This window comes from Carex rostrata, chromosome 1, assembly GCF_964058835.1.
Source record: "Carex rostrata chromosome 1, lpCarRost1.2, whole genome shotgun sequence".
NCBI lineage: Eukaryota > Viridiplantae > Streptophyta > Magnoliopsida > Poales > Cyperaceae > Carex > Carex rostrata.
In genome coordinates, this window is record NC_135918.1 from 16,237,858 (window position 1) to 16,257,440 (window position 19,583).

The 19,583-nt window shown below is 35.6% G+C and overlaps 1 protein-coding gene and 1 pseudogene across 1 annotated transcript in view; both read left to right on the forward strand.

Annotated features, from left to right (window-relative positions):
- Nucleotides 1-19,583, forward strand: part of LOC144560971 (uncharacterized) — a 31,525-nt gene that overhangs the window by 3,597 nt on the left and 8,345 nt on the right. The window lies entirely within an intron of this gene.
- Nucleotides 4,958-9,080, forward strand: LOC144561058 (receptor kinase-like protein Xa21; annotated as a pseudogene).

Genomic DNA, 19,583 nt, shown 5'->3' on the forward strand with positions numbered 1-19,583 from the left:
TTTAATTCTAGCAGAAGTTTAAGTTTTCTGTTTTTAGATAAAGTGTACTGTCAAGAGTAATCCTAACGGATGGCTAAGAATAGAGTAGAGGTTATTCTTAGTGAGCAGTTATTTAGATTCCAGTTTTTATTTAGTGGATGTAACCTTTCTTATAGCAGTTATGATTTGTATATATAAGAAAAACCAGAAAATGATGCAGGCAGTTTTTTCAAGCATCGCAAATATCTGTCTTTTGTTTTTCTCTCTGTGATTGTGTCACTGGCCGTATGCAAGAATAGCCAACATTTGGTATCAGAGCCAAGGTTGTCAAAGCAATGGCCGGTGATGAAGGAGATCAATCAAAGACACTTGCAGTTCCCATGGCCAAAAGTGTCTCTATACCGATCCAATATCCCATGTTAAGCGAGATTAATTACGGCATATGGGCTATCAAGATGAAGATAGTCCTACGTTCGCTGGGAGTTTGGTCTGTGATAGAAGGAGGGGTCAAAGATGAGGACAAGGATCAAGGAGCGATGGTTGCAATATCTCAGGCAGTGCCGGACGACGTGATGATGACAATCGCAGAGAAACAGTCGGCCAAGGAGGCCTGGGACGCTCTCAAGGAGATGCGTATAGGCGAGGATCGTGTCAAGAAGGCACGTGTACAAGTCTTGAAACGGCAACTAAACAAATTGCATATGCAAGAATCGGAAACTGTGAATGAGTATTCGATGAAGTTGATTGGATTAGTTGGTGAGATCCGATCCCTTGGCACAAAACTACAAGATACCGAAGTGGTAGAGAAGTTATTCAGTTCGGTTCCAGATCGGTTCCTTCAGATCATCGGAACAATTGAGCAATTTGGAGATTTAGACACGATGTCAGTCTCTGAAGCAATTGGTAGATTGAGAACATATGAAGAAGGGCTAAAGGGGCGGCATCATACAAAGGGCACAGGGGAGCAGTTGCTTCTTAGTCAAGCCGAATGGGAGGCTAAGTTCTCAAAAGGTAGAAGAGAAGAAGGTTCGGGCAGTACCAAAAGAGGAGGCCGACATGGAAGGGGTCGGGGTCGTGGACGTGGTCAAGGTGCAGGCCGAGGAGGCTTTGATCACACGGGAGATGATCGAAAACCACGAAAGTTTGATATTGCTAAGGTGAAATGTTACAATTGCAATGATTATGGTCATTTCGCTAAAGAATGTCCCAAACCAAATAGAAGAGAAAAGGCTAATTTGATTGTAAAGAATAATGATGACGAACCAGCACTGTTGTTGACTGAAACCTGTGAACTTATCCACACAATACCGAAGGAAGGAAAGGTGCTAAAAGAAGATGAAATAGCGCTAAAGGCTGTCAGCAACCTGGACACAACCTGGTATTTGGACAGTGGCGCAAGCAATCATATGACCGGCTGCATTGAAAGATTTGCAGAGATTGATACTACAGTCAGAGGCTCTGTGAAGTTTGGAGATGGTTCAACAGTAGAGATACAAGGAAGGGGTTCGATACTCTTTGAATGCTTCACTGGTGAACACAGATTACTCACTAACGTTTACTATATTCCAAGGTTAAAAAGTAACATAATTAGTCTTGGGCAGTTAGATGAGAATGGATGTAAGATAGTGATTGAAAGAGGAGTACTGTCTATCCTGGACAGAACACAGAAGGTGCTAGTCAAAGTGACCAGATCTGGGAATCGGTTATACCTTTTGCGTACTTCTCCAACCCATCCAGAATGCCTCCTGGCGAGAAGCAAAGAAGGAGCTTGGCTCTGGCACGCAAGGTATGGTCATGTGAATTTTCATGCTCTAAAAATCATGGGTAAGAATGGGATGGTGCATGGCATGCCCTTGATAGATCATGAAGATCGCATTTGTGATGGATGTTTGATTGGAAAACAACAACGAAAACCATTCCCTGCTGAATCAAATTTCAGAGCCGAGTACCCTCTTCAGTTATGGCATGTAGATTTGTGCGGGCCAATCACACCGACTACGAATGGAGGAAAGCGTTATTTTATGCTAATTGTCGATGATTGCACAAGGTTTATGTGGCAGGTTCTGATCTCAAGCAAAGCCGAGGCGTTCGAAAGTTTTAAAAGGATCAAAGCTGCAGCCGAAATGGAGAAGGGGTGTAAGTTGAAAGGCTTTCGAAGTGATCGTGGTGGTGAATTCACATCAAATGAGTTCAAGAGCTTTTGTGAATTAAATGGTATTAAACACTACCTTACTACACCTTATTCTCCGCAGCAAAATGGTGTTGTGGAACGGAGAAATCAGACAGTGGTTGGCATGGCAAGAAGTTTGCTGAAAAGTAAAAGTGTTCCCGGCGAATTTTGGGGAGAAGCGGTGTCAACGGCAATTTACTTGCTGAACAGAGCACCAACCAAGAGTCTAGTAGATAAAACTCCCTATGAAGCTTATTACAATCGAAAACCAAGAGTAGGACATCTGCGGGTTTTCGGATGTATTGCTCACGTGAAGAATGTCACACCTCACCTTCCGAAACTAGAAGATCGAAGCAAACCTATGGTGTTTATTGGGTATGATTTGAATACCAAGGGTTATCGGATGTTTGATCCAAAGACAAAGAGGGTGGTAGTGACTCGTGATGCCGTGTTTGATGAAGAAAAGAAGTGGGACTGGACTGATTCATCGGTTACAGAATCTAGACCAGCAAAGGATATCTTTACTGTTCTGAATTTTCCTGTTGCAGATTCAAGTGCTGCTGCCCATCAACGAATTGAGGAAGAAATGCTGCATCCTAATATGGCGTCTCCACAGCAAGAGTTCAATCAATCTGACCAGCCTGAGGATACACCTACTGGTAGCAACAGAGCAGATGGATTCGACTCTGGAAATGCACAAACTCCAGTGTCGTTTCCTGTTGAGCAGAGGGCATCCGAATTGAACCATCCAGAGGATTTGGAAATAGGGCCAAGAGGAACACGAGATATCAAAAGCCTTTACTATACGGGGCTATGTTTGCTAGGAGAGGAGGAGCCTGCGAATTATGAAGAAGCAAGAACAGATTTAGCATGGAGAAAGGCTATGGAAGAAGAAATTTCCAGCATATGGGAGAATGCAACATGGAGGTTAGTTGATTTACCAGAAAAACATAAGCCAATTGGTTTGAAGTGGGTGTTTAAATTGAAGAAAGATACTCAAGGGAGAATAATCAAACACAAGGCAAGGTTAGTAGCAAAGGGGTATGTTCAAAAGCACGGGATAGATTTTGACGAAGTTTTTGCTCCTGTTGCTCGATTGGAAACTGTACGGTTATTGATTTCAATCGCTGCACAAAAGGGGTGGCAAGTGCATCACATGGATGTAAAATCCGCTTTCCTTAACGGTGAATTGGAGGAGGATGTGTATGTTCTGCAGCCACCGGGTTTTGAGATAAAAGGAGAAGAGCATAAGGTGCTGAAACTGTATAAAGCTTTGTACGGTTTGCGACAAGCACCTAGAGCATGGAACTCCAAGTTGGATAAGTCTTTGAAGGCACTGGGTTTTGAGAGATGTCTATTAGAACATGCTGTGTACACGAGAAAGGAAGGTAATTTAATTGTTGGAGTATACGTAGATGATTTGATCATCACCGGAGAGAGTATTCGAGGTGTTGACAAATTCAAATCTCAGATGAAAGGTGTATTTAGCATGAGTGATCTTGGATTACTTAGCTATTACTTGGGGATTGAAGTGTGTCAGACTCCAACAAGAATCACCTTAAAGCAATCGGGTTTTGCAAAGAAGGTACTGGAGAAATGTGGGATGAAGGACTGTAACCCAACACAGATTCCTATGGAGCCCCGTCTGAAATTGAACAAGGACAGCATTGAACCTCCTGTAGATGTAACCTTGTATCGAAGTATTGTTGGCAGTATGAGATACTTACTGCACACACGTCCAGACTTGGCATTTGCCGTTGGAATGGTAAGCCGATTTATGGAGAAACCCACGCTGGAACACATGGCAGCAGTAAAGCACATACTAAGGTATGTGAAGGGAACATTGAATTTCGGTTGTGTGTATGAGAAGAAAGAAGAAAATCCGGAACTGATTGGATATTCTGATAGCGATTTAGCAGGTGATGTTAATGACAGAAAAAGCACCTCAGGTTCGATGTTTTTCTTTGGGTCAAATCCTATCAGTTGGTGTTCACAGAAACAGAAAGTGGTTGCACTGTCTTCATGTGAAGCAGAGTACATCGCTGCATGTGCAGCAGCGTGTCAAGGAGTATGGTTGGGACGATTGTTAGCTGATTTGCTTAAGGCCGAGGTTAAGAAAGTGGTTCTAAAGATCGATAATCAGTCCGCAATTGCCTTAAGCAAGAATTCAGTTCATCATGAGAGGAGTAAACATATTGACACTCGGTTTCATTACATAAGAGATTGTGTGGAATCGGGATTGATTGAAGTTCAGCATGTTCGTACCGAAGACCAGCGTGCCGATATCCTAACGAAGTCACTGGGAAGGATAAAGTTTCAGGAGATGAGAGGAAAGATTGGTGTACTGGACATCAATAAAGAACAACAAGCTTAAGGAGGAGAATGATAGAATTAATCTTGTTGTTATGTTTCAGTTTGTTTTGTTTACGTTTTGTTTTAATTCTAGCAGAAGTTTAAGTTTTCTGTTTTTAGATAAAGTGTACTGTCAAGAGTAATCCTAACGGATGGCTAAGAATAGAGTAGAGGTTATTCTTAGTGAGCAGTTATTTAGATTCCAGTTTTTATTTAGTGGATGTAACCTTTCTTATAGCAGTTATGATTTGTATATATAAGAAAAACCAGAAAATGATGCAGGCAGTTTTTTCAAGCATCGCAAATATCTGTCTTTTGTTTTTCTCTCTGTGATTGTGTCACTGGCCGTATGCAAGAATAGCCAACAAATTCCAACTGTGGTCAACTCTGATAGTCTTCTTCCACCAATATTCGAATGATAAATAAGATCATAGAAGAGTCATTAATTATAAATATCCTCTTACAACACCAAAAAAAAATGCGAGCTTTACACCTCTGATAGTCTTCTTCCAACAATATCCTCTTACAACTCTGATAGTCTTCTTCCACCAAAAAAAATGCGAGGTTTACACCTCTTACTTCTGATATGCTTATTCTCCTTTCATCTTCCATCAAACAACTTTGCCACAAATGAAACTGACAAGTTTGCACTTCTCTCCTTCAAGTCTCTTATGTCTAATGACTCGTTCGAGGCATTAGCATCATGGAATGATTCTCTCCACTATTGTCTATGGCAAGGCGTAAGGTGCGGCAACCGCCATCCCGACAGAGTAACTGCTCTCTCTCTGGGTTCATTAAGTTTGTCAGGCCATATATCCCCCTCTTTGGCAAATCTCACATTTCTCCAAAGATTGAATCTTTCAGATAACCAGCTTACTGGTAACATCCCAGCAGAACTTGGCCATTTGAGTAGATTGCAAAATCTCAATTTGAGTGTGAATAAACTTGATGGAAACATTCCAACAGAGCTTGGTCATTTGACTAGATTGCAAGATCTCCATTTGGGTTTGAATAACCTTGTCGGAAACATTCCATCAACTATTGGTAATTGTTCCAATTTAAAATTTCTTGGGCTGAGAAACAATAATCTCCAAGGAACCATCCCTCCACAGTTTGGTTTCCTAGAACTACTCGAAATATTGAATCTTGGTGCAAATAATCTTACAGAATCTATCCCAAGCACCTTAGGCAACCTTACGCATCTATCAGAGCTTTATCTTTTTGGAAATAATTTAGATTGCAATATCCCAGTAGAGATTGGTCATTTGAGTAGATTGCAAATTCTCAGATTGGATAGGAATAACCTTGATGGAAACATTCCAGCAGAGCTTGGTCATTTGAGTAGATTGCAAATTCTCAGTTTGGGTGTGAATAACCTTGATGGAAACATTCCATCAACTCTTGGTAATTGTTCCAATTTAGAATATATTTACATGAATTCCAATAATCTCCAAGGAAGCATCCCTCCACAGTTTTGTTTCCTAGAACAACTCAAAGAATTATCTCTACAGACAAATAAGCTTACAGAATCTATCCCAAGCACATTAGGCAACCTTACACATCTATCACCTCTTTATCTTTATGAAAATAATTTAGATGGTTTCATCCCACCTACACTCGGTCAACTAAAGGCTCTCAAGAACCTTTCCCTCCATGCAAACAATTTGTCAGGCAAGATACCACATTTCATTTACAACCTCTCAGCAATGGTTGACTTGAGATTGAGTAGAAATCAGCTTGATGGAAATCTTCCGTCAAACTTTTGTGATGCATTTCAAAGCCTACAACATCTACAGTTGTACGAAAATCAACTGAATGGTCAGATTCCAATATCCATATCCAATTGTTCAGCCTTGATTATGATTGATTTAAGCTACAACAATTTCACAGGCACAATACCGTATAGTATAGGAACCTTACAAAACCTTTATTGGCTTAACCTCTATGCAAATCAAATTAAGGCCACTGGTGACGATTGGAGATTCTTTGATTCGTTAATCAACTGCACATTTCTAAAATTATTGGCTCTCGGAGACAATCAACTCCACGGCATGCTCCCTCGTTCCATAGCAAATCTCTCAACTAGTCTTTACTATTTAGGACTCAACAATAATCCAATTTCGGGAAATATTCCTTCAGAAATAGGAAAACTAACGAAACTTGTTACCTTAGAACTCAGTCAAACATTTATTGAAGGCACTATCCCAAAAGAAATCGGCAATCTTTGGAATCTTGAAGGGATAGACCTAGTGGGAAACATGTTATCAGGTGAAATACCATCAACTTTAGGTAATCTCACAAAAATGGTTGCACTCTATCTCGGCAACAATGCATTCACTGGGAGTATACCAGAAGAATTAAGCAATATGCAATTACTAAATACCTTGAATCTTTCAAATAATAAATTGATAGGCTCAATCCCAAAGGAACTCTTCAATCTTCATTCACTTTCTATCAGCCTCGACTTGTCAAATAACTATTTGAATGGATCACTGCCACCAGAAATTGGTCATTTAAACAATGTAGCAGGAGTTTACCTATCAAACAATAAATTATCTTGTCAAATTCCTAGCACAATCGAAGGGTGCCAGGTACTTCAAGTACTTCATCTTGAAGGAAACCAGTTGAATGGTTCTATTCCCTTCTCTTTGAGCAACATGATAGGGTTGCAAGATCTTGATATCTCCAATAATACTTTATCTGGTCCAATACCTGAGTTTGTTGGTCATATGAAACTTCAGCATTTGAATATTTCTTTGAACAATTTTGAGGGGGAATTACCAAAAGATGGGGCTTTCCGGAATTCTAGTGCAGTAGACATAAGAGGAAATCCCAAACTTTGTGGCGGGGTACCTGAAATGCATTTTCAAAAATCAAAAGAAGAAGCACTTTTCCCAAATTATCATTGTAATAATTTGTTGCATAGGTGGTATTATATGCATGTGTATAATCATGTTTTTGATAGCCCGATTTTATTGGAAAAAGGGATCTCAGAATAATCCCTTACCATTTGTGGCCAAAAATTTTGAGTATCAAAAAGTGTCATACAATGACATTCTCAGGGATACAGATCACTTTTCATTGAAGAATCTAATTGGAAGAGGTACCTTTGGAGATGTTTACAAAGCTCAAATGAATTTTGAGAACGTGACGAATGTTGCTGTGAAGGTACTAAATCTTAATCTACATGGTGCTTCTAAAAGTTTCTTGTCTGAATGTGAGGTGTTAAGAAAAGTTCGACACAGAAACCTTATCAAAGTTTTAAGTTCATGCTCTAGAACAGACCACCATGGTAATGATTTTAAAGCTTTGATTTTTGAGTTCATGCCTAATGGCAGCTTAGAAACATGGTTGCATCCCGACATGTGTACAAATAGGCCATTTAGGAGTCTCAGCCTTATCCAGAGGTTGAATATAGCAATTGATGTTGCGACAGCGTTGGAATATCTTCATAACCATGGGCCTGCTCCAATCGTACATTGTGACCTTAAACCTAGCAATGTTCTTTTGGATGTTGACATGACTGCACATGTGGGTGATTTCGGGCTTGCCAGATTTCTGGTTCAACCTGATTCTATGTCTTCTCTGTTGACAGGAAGCACAGCTGGACTTAGAGGTTCCATCGGTTATATTCCCCCAGGTACAAGCTTATTCTTATGAGAAATTAATTTTCTGTTTTAGTATTTATATAGGTATAAGTAGTTACGGACCAGCTTACATTATAGTGGGTGTGTTTATTATTTATTTTGACTTTGTTTTACTCTATCACGGTACAGAAAGAATAGCTTCCACATAATCTGCATTGTCTCATTTTCTCTTTTAATTATCTTAATTGATGGTACCAACCTAGTTAGCTCCTAGCTGTCAAATTGATATGTGAATAGGAAGTTAGCAGTTAGCACAAGCTTTCAGAAGGCCAAATTAAAATCAGTGCATCTAATTAACATTGCCAACATACATAATGAAAAAAGTGCTCATATGTTTGAATTGAGAAGAAAAAACAACACTATGTTACTGATCTTGGTGAATAATCTGTAGAAGGGTATGATTGTAATTTGTCATTTTTTCTAGAATATGGTATGGGAGGGCAGGCATCGGTTGAAGGAGATGCATACAGCTATGGCATTCTAGTGCTTGAGATGTTTACCGGCATAAGCCCCACCGATGAAAGATTCAGAGACGGATTGAACCTCCACATGTATGTTGAGATGGCTTTTTTCAATTGTGTTACTGAGATTATCGACCGTAAACTGTTCCCAGTCAATGTTGGAGAAAATAGTGCAAATGTAACAGAGGATGTTCATGATTGCTTGGTTTCAGTGATTCGATGTGGCCTCTTGTGCTCCAAGTTGTCTCCAAAGGAGCGCATTAGGATCGAAGAAGTTGTCAAGGAGTTGAATAGGGCTCAAGTGAAGCTGCTGAGATGAGAAAGATCAAAAGAAACAAATTGAAGTTCATGAGCTATGTAATTAACCTTGAGTATTAATATTAATATCATGTGGTTGTTAAGTACATACAATGTCGATATTTGTGTATGTATAAAATTAATGATATATTATATCCATTAATTTATCTTGTTGGCACCAAAGTGTTTCTTATGAATAATGTTCTTACTCTTTTTTCTCCGTTGAGAGACAGGGCTCGCGCCATTGCGCTAAGTCCGCTATTCTCCAAAGCTTGGATTCTCCTCCGTATCTTTTGAGAAAATATACCATTTGCACAAATATTGTCTCATGAGCGCTTTTAAAACTAACATGAGAAAATATACAATTTGCACAAATATACAATGTGCATGTCAACAGAGGGCTTGTATCTCCTGAAGTAACCCAAATTGTGAATTTGAATTTATACAGTTTAATCAGAACCCGGTCTAATTCAGTCTAAGTTGAAATTTAAGGAGTCCTTTTAATATTCATGCCAAAACTAATCGGATGATTTGGAACCAATCTCAAATTTTAGATTACTTTAGAGGATTCGAACTCGTCAACAAACACACACACTTAATGAGAACAAGCATAGATGAATATTTCAAAGTTTCTCTCTCATACACACGCAATTCCATATCCATGACATGGAAGAAAAGGTAAAATCAAACCATACATGCCTTTGCCTTTCTTTTTCTCAGATTATGTTTCTATAAATTACCCCACAATTATTCTAGTTTGAGAATGAATTAATGGTTGTTCTGAAAATGAGAGTTGGGAGGAATTGAACTTTTTACTTCAAATAATTGGCGAATTAAATGAGTTCAGTTTTCTCCAACATCTCGTATTCAACTTTAATCTTACAAGAAAGAAAATATGAAATCATATATGGGTAATTGAATGTGAGATTGCAGGAAATCAAACCAATACATTTCTCTGTTTCCTTGAGTTGATGTTGGTTTGGTTTTCTCCAATATAATTACCTTCACTTGCTCATTCAAAAGCCTTCTTAAATGTAAGGTAGCTGTGTTGCCATGTCGATACACACACACACACACACACTCACACTCTCACACTCTCACGACTCTTATTGGTGTTTATGGGATTCAAATATGAGAATTGGAGGAAATTTAATCCATGTGCCATTGAGGAAATTTTGGATTCAATTTCCTCCAATATCTTATTTTTTATTTGTCCGTTGGATATCAACCAGATGTTTCAGACAAGATTTTTTTTTTTTTCATAATATAAGGTATTGTGACCCAAAAATTACATCAAAAATAAATTAATTCCTGTAGCTAGAACATGTAGAGAAAGAGATTGTGTGATCATACTAAAAATTATAGCTACATACAAACTAAGAATTAATTTGAAGGGGAACAAAAAAATACAAGCCAAAATAAAAATTGCAGAGGTGGTAGAACCAGCCTCAGCAGCAAAAATGCTCCTCTTGAATTTGCTTTCTTTCTCCTTCATGCATTGTAGCTTTAAAATCTCTCTTTGCTTTGATTTTTCTCTCTCAATTATTTTCCCCACCATTTTTTTTTTCCAATATAATTAAGTTGCTAGGTTAATTTCTCTGTATCAGCAGCTATGCTTTGGTCTTTATATATAGGTCTATGATTGGCACTTGGATAACTGTAAACTGCATTTTTGCATTAAAAATTTGTGTTTCTGATCCTTATAAAAAATAATAATTTATAGTTTTGGGAGAATTTGTTGGTTTTTGTGATGCACATAACATATCACATGCACATGCAAAGGTAAGAATATTTCTTTTTCTTTTTCTCCATATGATATGCTTCTTTTTTTATTGATTGTTGTTTTTATTTGTTTTTTTTTTCAATTTAAATGAATGTGTACCCAGTGATCAAATTTGATAGGGGAGAATGAAATTGCACTAATTGTTGGTAAATCAGATTATTGGGTACATACAATATAAAATAGCAATAAAATGAAATAAGCATAGGTATATGAAATGTGATTAACAAATGTTAAATTTGAAGTGATATTTATCTAAGTATGGACAAATTGTCTGGAATAAAATGGACAAAACCATGTGCCTTGATGCATGATCCTAACATGTGCCAAGGCATGTGACATTGTTTTTCTCTATTATTTTTTGTCATATATATGCTACACTCAGTTTTCAAGTTCAATGCATCTGATTCTATGTTATTCTTTTTTTTCCTTGGTAAAGGTTTTGTTTGCCACAAAGCTAAGTTATTTTTTGTTTAATTTGTGATGCTAATGGTCTAACAAAAGTACTGTCCGGCTTCATTTCTCAAGATCAAATTCTGCTTTCAACCAAAGTATATTGAGTTCAATATATTTTTTTTAATTTCTTTGGATTATTGTTGAAATCAATTTTGATAACTTAGCTAAACATCTCTCCTTATTACATGCCCATATATAGGATATATTACAATTATGTGATTAGAATTATTTATTGATTGATTCAGGGTAGATATGGTATGTATATATTTTGCCTTTTTCATATTATATATATAGTTGAATTATCGGCTAAAGAATAATGTTTAGACAATATTTTAATATACAAACACGTATTAAATTTCTATATTTGGAGATGTAGTTTTATATATAACAACAAATATCTTTTTTTCAAAAGATTTTTATTCCCTATTCTAACATTTTTGTAAATAATACTAAGTAATTTACATATTTCAGATCTTACTACATCCAAAATTTTCTCATATATTCCTCTAATTTTTTTGCTTTCAACCAAAGTATATTTAGTTCAACTTTTTTTTTTCAATGTCTTTAGATGTAATTACAATGTTTAAATAATTTAGTATTGTAAGAAAATAGTGGTTTGTCTTGGATTCTGGTTGAAATTAATTTTCACAACTTGCTGAACATCTCCTTATTATTACAAGTCCTCAATTAAAATGATTATTTATAGAAAATTGCAAAACCAGTCAGATATCCCATATATTAGATTATATTGCAATTATGTGATTAGAATTATTTATTGATTGATTCAGGGTAAGTATATGGTATGTATATATTTTGCCTTTTTTCATATATATATATAGTTGAAATATCGGCTAAATAACAACACATATATTAGATTTCTATATTTGGAATGTAGTTTAATTTATAACAACAGATATCTTTTTTTAAAGTTTTTTATTCCTGATTCTTTCATCTTTTTTAAATAATACTAAATAATTTACATATTTCAAATCTTACTACATCCAATATTTCTCATATATTCTTATCATATATTTTAACTCCTTATTTAAAGAAATAAATAAAATAAAAAAATAATTAATAAAAAAGGCCAAAGTAACCCCGATTTCAATGCAAATTCTTAGGTGAATTGTACGAGTCTCTTTAATATTTGTGAGGATTTTGATCCGACGGTTCAAATATAAACATAAATATTCTGTTACTTAGGTGAGATAAATTCTATATATTATCCATCTGATTCGGCAATTTCAGTTGGCTCATATAATTTTGAAAAAAACAATTTATTTAAATCGAAAAAATATTAAATTTATAGGCACTGGACGCATCCAGTTACTGATGCACTGCAGCAGCAGTCGCTACACGTGAGAGACATGTGAGGGGGCGGCACAAGCTGCCTAGTCGAGTGCTACAATGCCACGTGGAAAGCAATACAAGAGGGATATCTGCCGGATTGTCTACATCTCTTTCTGTGCGGAAACCTGTGCTCCACCTTCTTTTGTGCCATCAATCTCTAGTGCTGCAATGGCCACATGTTTACTTTCCGATTATTGAATAATCTAAAGCTAAAAAACAAAAATAAAAAAGGCCCAACAGGCTATGAGCCCAAGACAAAAGCATGTAAAAGAAGAGGAGGGGTCTCTTGAATTAGTTAAGACTAATTACCTTTTAACTAACAAAAGCCTCATTCCTCGGCCCAATATATTGAAATTGCTTTGGTTAAATATAATTACTTTTACACTTGGCAGCTTCTGCCTAGTTTTAGAAAAAATATATATAATTAGTTTTATCTTTGGCAGCTTCTTTGTACTTTTATAGAGTATTGCCTATGCTACAAGAGCAAATGCTAGTTTTCGAAATGGAGTTAGTTCACTACAGCAAAATGGAATTTCTGCGACCGGCATTAGCGACCGGGGATGACGCCGGTCGCAGAAATTCAATTTCTCGAAAAAAAATAAAATAAATTCCATTCATCAGGCGACCACTGGCATCTGCGACCATATCAGCGACCGGCGCCATTACCGGTCGCTGAAAGTATTGGGTAAAAAAAAAAGGCGTCAGCCTTCTCCCCCACGCCAGACAGAACCCTAGTTTTTTCAATTTTCCCCCGCGCCCAAATCAAATTTCAGTGATTTTTGGTGATTTGCTGCGATTTTGTGCTCAAATCTCTGCTCAACAGGTTAGAACCTCGAATCTCTTCTCAAATTTCTGCTCAATTCGATTTTCTATTCAATTCGTATTTTTTTCAATTCGTGGTTAGAAGGAGCTTGAGTGGACCAGCAGAGGCTCGGTGAACCAGCAGAGGCGACACTGGTATCTTCTCTCTTTTCCCTTGTTCGATTTTTCTTAGTGAGATTCTGGATTAATTTTTTTTTTCGTTAATTTGATATTAATCTAGCTATTGGAAGAGGAGACTGCTAAAAGAATTGAAGAAGCAATTAGGAAGAGGGCCAGCAGAGTTTGAGTTCAGAAGCTACCTTGATCGCAGCCAGAGAACGGTACTTAATTATCATGTATTTAAATAATTGTATCCGGGTGGTACCAAATTAGAACGGTACTGGTATTGACAAGTTAGATATAGGTTTGTGTAGTTTAGATGTTATTTGGTATGGTACAATGACTTATGTAGTTTAAATGTTTTGTTTAGATATTATTTGAGATATGATTGGCATTTATGTTTGATTTTTGGTATGTTTAATTTGTTATGTTTTTTTGGCACTTGTATGTTTGATATTTGTTGTCTTATTTATGTGTATTGATGTAATGTTGTATGTTTGTTATCAAATATTATGGAGAAATGTAAATAATAAAACAAACAAAAAAAAATGTTGGTAGAATCATCAGCGACCGGAAAACCGGTCTCTGATACTTTTTTTTGACGTCAGCAAAAAACAACAGCGACAAAAAAAATTAGTCGCAGAAAACTTATCAGAGACCGGATGACATCAATCAGCGACCGGTGACGTCATCAGAAGAGTATCTGCGACAATGCTTTCAGCGACCGGACTATCAGCGACCGGAATCGGATATCTGTGACCGGGATTACTATCAGAGACCGGCGTCATGACTATCAGCGACTGGTTTTCCGGTCGCTGATAGTCTTTTCTGCTGTAGTGGTTATTTCAATAAATGGGTCGATTACAACTGGTGTCCTGTTACGTTTGTCAAGAGGATGTTAGAAATCTTGTTATAGTTGTGAAGAGGCTGTTAGTCATAGAATAGGAAGGGATTAGAAATTAGTGGAGAATAGAGGGAATAGGGAGGTAGATCTGTTGAGAGAGATTTGGAAAGGATAATAAAGGGAAAATCTGAAGAATATGGAGTTATTCTGGGTATAGGGAAGAATAGAGAGGTTTAGACTGTACTAGAATATTTATGCTTAATTTTGGAATAATGGATTTTCATTATAAACTGGAATAGATATAAATCCTGGAATAGACGTAATTAACCCTAATTTCACTTTATCGAAGCTCTGATACCATAAAGGATTTTAGAGATAAATAGAAATGAAATTGTATTTCGTTAATTGTGTTGATTAATTACAATAGGTACTCTATATAGAGTCTTGTCTAATTACAATTCTACCACTAACAGTCTCTTAACAACTCTAATAATATTTCTAACATTCTCTTAAAAACTTCACTAAGTACAATTAATAGAATACTAACTAACAATCAAACGTAACTAATTCTATTAACCAGTTAAACTTAAATGTACCAAAAAGAAACTTCATAACTAATGTTATACAAAAGTTGTTCGTCATGCCATCATCTCTTTTCATCTGGAGCCTAATGCAGTGGCATGGCTTAGTCACCGGTGGCCTGTTCATCTTCTTGGGAGGGAGTTTGACTGCGTGACCACTGGTTTGTGAGAGAATGACATGAGTGTTCGGTTGTGGTGCAGACAAAGGCGAATCCATAAAAGCCCAGAATTCAATGAAAGCACGGCCCACATAGTTGAAATGCCCACCCCTGGCCCATAATTCTTTGAAAAGCACGGCCCACATAGTTGATTTATTAGAGAGAGACTGATGTATTCTGTGGGTGGATTATGGGGGGTGAAGCCTATAGTGATTTTATGTACTATATTTGGAATTACTATAATGACTCGCTGTACGAAACTGTCAGAGAAACAAAATACAAAGAATTTGAATTATAAGATGATTAAATGCGCAAGGGACTGGAGAGTTTCCGAGCTTCTGCTCTTCATCTATGATTTACGAACAAAATTTGTGAATGGTCTGGATCATATATTTAGGGTGCTATATATAGGTTTAATTTGTAGCTCATCTTTAGTAACTTTTTTATTTTGACAATTAATTATAGTTGTAGAAAATGATTTGTTCGCACATTAATAATTTTAAAAACTATCATATAATTAATTTCAATACTGATATTCAATATAAATAGCAATATTTTCTATTTATATTTTTTTCGATTTTACATCCTTATAATTGAAATATATTTTATAAATTAACTTTATATTTTTTTGAATGAAACATTGTTTACATTTACTATATCAATTTGGAATTCAAACGTACTCTTACACAATTTCAAAACATACTCTCTACTTCTATAAAAACAACTTGGCAATTATTTCTTAAACAACTTTAACCTATTTTTGTCTCGAGAATTCACCAATTTTAATTTGTGAGTTATTTCAATATATATTCTACTAAAGGATGAAGATCTATTGACACCAGATTAGTTGATGATTTTAAAAAACTTTAAAAATAACTTCATAATTCCTAAAATTAAATGAAAGTTTTATCTCAAATTTGTATCCTAATCAAATTAAATGAAAGCAGAGGTTCCAAATAATTTCTGTTAGATTATTTTCATTGTTTAATATACAAAGTCTGTATAATATCTAGTGTGTTAAAAGAAAAAAAAAATATAAAATTGAACTCTAGATTTTACAAATAAAATTTCAGCATAAACAATCATACTAGGTTATGTTTTTGGAGTAGAACTAGGGTGTTCTTAAGCTCACCAAAGTGTTTGGTAAGCTTAACTTCAAAACCCATCAAATCGGTTTCAAATGACGAATCCGAACCGTTGGAACCCGCTTACCTTACGAGTGATGCGTCTACATGTGAAAATTTTAAATATTTGAATTAATTTAGTATAAAGTCAATCGGTCAAAATTAGAAGGTTAATAAATTAATTTTAGTGCATTCATTTTTTGAACGTTTTTTGACTGCTTGACTTTATACTAAATTAATTCGAATGTTTAAAATTTTCATATGTAGACACATCACTCGTAAGGTAGGCGGATTTCAACGGTTCAAATTCGTTATTTGAAACCGATTTGATGGGTTTTGGAGTTAAGCTCACCAAACACTTTGGTGAGCTTAAGAACACCCTAGTTCTACTCATGTTTTTGAACCTAAATAGAAATGATTACGGGTAATTTTTCTATGCAAGTTTCGTATAGTACTATTTTTTTTCATGTACAAATTTCAAAAAGTGTGTGCATTTTGTGTCTACCCCTGACTGAAATTCTAAATCCACCCTTGGATACAGAGGAATGCAGTGGTCATTGCCAAACAAAGAAAGAATATTGATTCAGTGGTCTATTAGTACCGTGTTAACCTGCCATACGTTCTTTTATTATTTTTTCTTTTTTGAAAGTTAGTTGGCTTGTCGTCACGTATTGATAATCTAGTCAGTTTTGACACCTTCCGGCCTTTTCAATAAGAGGTTACCAAAAGTTGGAGACTAGATGATAGCCATTCCATCAAACGTCCACAGGATCAAACTATGTAACAATTTTCAAGTCATACCCCAATTTTCTACCTGTGGGGCCCGCAATAATTTTTCCACGAAATTCAGATCCTACGTACTTCTGTTCCTATATATCATCCGATATAGCTGTTATCAAATTTCCACGCAAATTCCAATTAAATTTAGCAAGGCCTACCTAGGAAAATTTAATTTCTTGCATCTATTATTCCAATGAAACTTAACTATGCAGATGATCGATACTATGCTGATTCTAGCTAACTATGAGCTTTAGCAGGTTCTGAACAGATATTAGGCTTGAAAATAAATTCAGAAAGAGTATCAAAAATGCAATCATTCTAGGCTGTCAAGCAGGTAAATGAATATTGTTTATTTCTGGTAAAGACATACACCCTCTAGCTCATATAATAAAACAAGGCGACAGCATGTCAATGGATTTTCTCAAGTCTTGTTTACAGTTGTAATATGAGATTGACATAATGGAACATATATGGGCAATAATGAATAATAGGATTCTCTACTACTACAAAAATGGGATTCTCATGCCTGATTTCTAATGGTTCGAAGCATTTTCGGTCAAAACCGAAAGTACATAGGTATTGTGGTAAGTTTGGAAATTAATTCAATCTTTTTTTTTTTATCTGTTTTACAATAAAACCCGATAGAAAATATCGGTTTGTTCTTTAGAAACAGTGAACCGTTAGAAGTTAAACTATTTCTATCAGTTTGTTCTTTAGAACCGATGGAAGAAGTGTCACATTAATTCTATTAGTCCTAGACTTAGAACCGATAGAAGAAGATTACCTTATTCTATTGGTTTATTACTGTAGAACCAATATAATAAGTATCACATTTCTTCTATCGGTTCTACACTTGAACCGAAAGAAAAATATCTTTTTTTCTATCTTTTTTTACTGTAAAACCGGTAGAATATTTTTTGTCAACTTCTATTATTAGTTCTACACATGGAATTGATAGAAGAAGACCATCTTGAATTCTAACTTAAAACTGAAATTTCTACCATTTTTACTAAGTTCCCGCTCCTCACAAACACTCTCCTTCTTCATCGTCTGGGTCGTCTCTTCTTCCATTTCTCACATCCTCTCTTCTCCATCTCAATGTCCAACCCTATCTCGGATCCTCTCTTCTCCCATATCTGATTCTCTCAAACCCTAGCCGCTTGGTAAAAGTAGGTTGATTTGAGCGGTGGGTTCATAACATAGAAGGATTATTTGTCTAATTAGTTTGTTCTTTTGAAAAGTGGGGGATTGTTGCTCGTTAGAATAATGAAGGTAATTCTATATATGTTCTATAATTTGTTGGCCGATTTGAGTGCTGATTTTATAACGTACAAGGATTATCTGTCTCATCACCTTTGTCTTTTGAAATAGTGTGGCATTGTTGCTCGTTGGCATAATGAAGGTACTTTTTGCATTTGAAATCAGTTTTATTACTTACTGTTATCAATCAATAATTTCAATTGCAGTTTTGAGGCTCTAAACATTTTTTTCTACAATTCCAACTGCGCCGACCATCCCTTGAATGTAAATCATTAATTACATCAAAATCAATATCTCATCATCACGAGCTTTCTGAAAAGTAGTCGAACGCTGAAAACGGAGTTTCCTACGAGAACCGATCAACTTTTGGTCAAAGCTATTACCCTCTTTCTGAAGGGATTTCTTTAATGCAAAGAGCAACCCTTCTATCGATTTCAAGTACATAACCCGTACAAAAACTACTCTTTTCTAGCGGTTTTAACTAAAACCGCTAGAAAAACTACTCTTTTTTTATGCATAGAGCAACCATTCTATTAGTTTCAAGTGGTAGAAAAACTACTCTTTTCTAGCGGTTTTAGTACCCCGCCCCCCCTCCCCACACCCCCCACCCCCCCAAATTCTATCGTGTTGACCACTAACAGTGAGAAAACCGTTATTAGAAGTCTTTTTTGTCCGTTAGTAGAGCCCAATTTGTAGTAGTGATTGGATCAAATTTTAGATTGATTAATTTTGTATTAAAAATGATATTCTCACATTTAAAAAAAATGATTGGATTACTGAACAATGATTACATGGAATATATTTTATCAAGTTAATTCAAATAAAATTAAAAATAAAAGACAAATTTCTAAGTGTGTTATTGGATATATAGAGAGTATAATAATAAAATTCAAACAATTTGACCATGTGTAACACCCTGAGACATAAGGTGGAACATCATGTCGCATGTATATTTTCCCAATTAATATATACGTATGATAGTAGATCTTTGTGAGCATTATGAGTATCATAAATCGAAAACTATCATTTTTCATGAAAGTTTCAACATTATCAAATTTAACTGTTATAACTCAGATATTATCTAATAATTGAATAATAATTATTAGAACAATTTCCGAAAAAATCATTAGTGATTATGCAAACAAATGATTTATCAATGCTTTTTATAACAAATTTAATACATATTAATTAGTCATTTTCAAGGTTCTAGATAGCGATTATCGCGTCATCACGGAAAGGCTAAAAAAAAAGCTACCACGATTCCACGAATAGCGTAGCTATAAACGAAAGCTATCCTACATAGCATTTTTTGTTTAAAAAATTATATTTTATATTTCTACTAACAATTAACATTATCTAAAATCTCATAGAGCAATAAGTAACACAAAATTTATTAAGAAATTAAAATATTCATATTGAACCC